The sequence below is a fragment of the Triticum dicoccoides genome, chromosome 6B, assembly GCF_002162155.2.
Source record: "Triticum dicoccoides isolate Atlit2015 ecotype Zavitan chromosome 6B, WEW_v2.0, whole genome shotgun sequence".
Taxonomy (NCBI): domain Eukaryota; kingdom Viridiplantae; phylum Streptophyta; class Magnoliopsida; order Poales; family Poaceae; genus Triticum; species Triticum dicoccoides.
The window spans coordinates 37360965-37364002 of NC_041391.1; the positions used below are offsets into that span (position 1 = coordinate 37360965).

Here is a 3038-nt window from a genome sequence, read left to right on the forward strand (position 1 = left end):
TAGTCGTCATACCGAACGCACCATTCCTCAATCCATTCCCTCCCCACCTCACCTCACCATCTCCTCCTCGCCACCCTCCTCTCCCCTCACGGATCGTCCTCGGTCGGTCCAAGATGGTAGAAGAAATTAGAAGAAAAACAAAAGAGAAAGAACACAATTGTATGAGATTGGTTCCTATTGGTGGAAACATTTGTGCCACGGATCGATGACGTGGCGCATATCCATCCATCTATCCATCTAGCTGTCCACCTCACATCCATCCATCCATCCATCTAGAGGAAAGGAAAAAAAAGAAAAAGATAAACGATCCCACCCGACCCCTACCTCGCTCTCTCCCCACGAATCGAACCTCTCTGTCTCTCGCGACTCCTCTCCCTCCACGAATCTCTCTCCCTTGCCGCCGCCACCACCCACGCCGGCCAGTTCCGGTGAGCTCCAGCGGTGCGCAGCACGCCCCCGAGCTCCCCTAGGTCCGCTCCACCTTCCGCCCCATCCAGAATCGGTGCTCACGCCCTCCGTCGTCCCCATGGCTAGCTAGGGTTTCGGCCGCCACCCCTAACATCGCCGGAATCAGGCACATCCGGCGATGGCGAGGCCAAAGCTCGACGGATCCATTACCGGTGTGGCGCAGGTATGTCCTTCCCCTCTTTCCTTGCCCGAATCCACCCACCTCACCTCCTCCTTTCCTTCCCTTGCTACAGGTCACCTTGGAGTGGTCTGGACGGCGACGACGGCATGAGGGCGCCGTCCTTCCTGCTCGAGGAGGCAGAGGACGAGGGGCAGACCTAGCTGGCGGCCCTGTCCTGCTCGAGGAGGCGGGGCCTGCCGAGCTCAAGCACGGCCACAACGACCCAGCTTGGTAGGTAGCACCTCCATCTCCTCCGCCTCCTTCCTCTGCTCACTATTGCTGCTGCAAATCCTCCACCTCCATCTCCTCGGGGAGGAGGTTCAGATTTGTTTGGCATCTTCAACTTGAAACCACACGCACATGCTCTGTTTGGCATGTTCAGTGCAAGCACGGAGGTTCCCTCATCAATCTAAACTATAAACCTGTAACTCTAGCAGCAAATTTATGGAGTTTTAATTTGAGGAGACTACATGAGGAAAAAGACTCATCTTTTTTGCTGTATGTAATCTGGCAGTTCGTGGTCGAACCACTTTGATGCAGAACGAAATCGCTATCTTTCTTGTTTAAAATGTCCAGAAAGCTTTTGTCCAAGGGGTCTAGCTACTGTAATTTTTATTTATATATATTGATTGATTGTGGCCTGTTTGTTCGGTTGGTTGACTCATTCGTCCTCATGTACAGTACAGTAGTTTTGGCAAAAAAGAAAATGGGGAAAGGAGTATCAGCACGCGAGGAGCAAAGTTCTTTGCTATCTTGGCTTTACTGGTAAGCTACATGTTAAATTAGATGTGATTTACTAGACTAGATTGTACTGCCTCTGACCCATAATATAAGAGTGTTTCTGAAACCACACTAGTGTCAAAAAATGCTCTTATATTATTATTATGGACGGAGGGGGTACATTAATAAACGAGACCAACAAGTATGGATATATAAACGAGACCAACAATTTATATTCCTTGCTGTTTATGTATTTTATTTAGGTGTGAACTTTAATTCCTCATTACGTGCAATTATCAATCTAGCAATGTATGGATGGTTTGGTACAGTTTGACATGGATGAGTATAGGTACACATGTGCTCCACAGTTTTAAGTTCTTCTTCTTGTGTTGTTGCACTTCGTTTAGAGATACAACAACATTAGTTAGGTCCATGGATGGATGGATCAACACATACAGCTAGCAGTGCTAGCAACAACAACAAAATAACCTTGTGATTGATTCTGTTGACGCTAGCATGCTCTGTTAGTTTTAGAGCCCAAGCACACACACACACAGGCAACTTGATTGCTTTCTATAGATACTAGCAGCATGTGTGTCTGCTATACTAGCTTGCTTAATTTCTGTACTAGATCAACAACACTAGCTCTTATTTGTTTGTTAGATTCGGAGCAGCAGGCATCCTCCGTTGACGATGACGACAACCAGGGCATCCACCGGCACGACGACGCCCCACACATGGTCCAACTCAGCTACAACCTCCTCTACCGCGTGATGGCGACTGTGGTTGTGGACTACAACCTCCTCTCATGTGAATCCGTCTCCTACCTCTAGCTCCCTCTCTTGTGCTGCTATATTAGTACCTTGCTCTGTTTCATGCGCATGGGTGATTTTGTTTGTGCTTGTCGTGCCTGTGTCATGGAAAAGATCATTCCTATTTACAAGTAATGATGATTTGGAGCAGCACACTTGTTAAATTCTGCTCTTGTATTAGACCCCATTTGTGGTTACTGTGATGTGCATTGATTCAGCCTCCTAGTACTGCAGATCATGCATGCTAATAATTTATAATGGCCTTGTTAGTTACTGCAGCTAGGCTATGTTAATTGTTGGTGTTTAATCTAGCTAGCATGTTTGTACCATCAGGATTGCATCAAATTATAGCTAGCTAGCCTCTTTGAAATCTGATTTTTTTTGCTTGGTATGCTGCTGGTCTGAATCTACTTACACGCTTGACTGAATTTAACTTGGTGCTATTGCTATCAGATCCTAGTACTCAACCACCTGGACATTGCTGCATTGTTTGCCAATTAGTTTGCTTGCTTCCTTGTTGCCACAAAAAAAATCTGAATCTTTTGTGTGTGTAATTCAGTTTTATCGTTATGTATGCAATCTGATCTAGACTTTCGATCTTGACTTACAGTTGTGTCTAGATTAGAACTATGTATGTTCTTTCAGAGAACATGCCTTTCTCTTTTAGGGAGTTCAACATTTTAGCATTGGTCAACTCCTCTTCTTTGCTTACAACCAGCATCACATGAACCATATGTGTACACTGACATGTTCCTTAATTAGCACTCGGTCTATTTGTCAAGGAGTTCAAGATGCTCCAAAATACCTTTTTGCTTTGTTTAGTTGATTTTCATATTACCTCATGATCAAGTCCTACATACTCCTACTCTGTATCTACT

General features: G+C 45.6%; 1 long non-coding RNA gene across 1 annotated transcript; it reads left to right on the forward strand.

Moving 5' to 3' along the window:
* Positions 1 to 707: 707 nt before the first annotated feature.
* On the forward strand, positions 708 to 2122 carry LOC119322376. The gene is made up of 3 exons (XR_005155572.1): positions 708 to 863; positions 1310 to 1393; positions 2012 to 2122. It is a non-coding gene; the product is annotated as an uncharacterized LOC119322376 (long non-coding RNA).
* Positions 2123 to 3038: the final 916 nt, after the last annotated feature.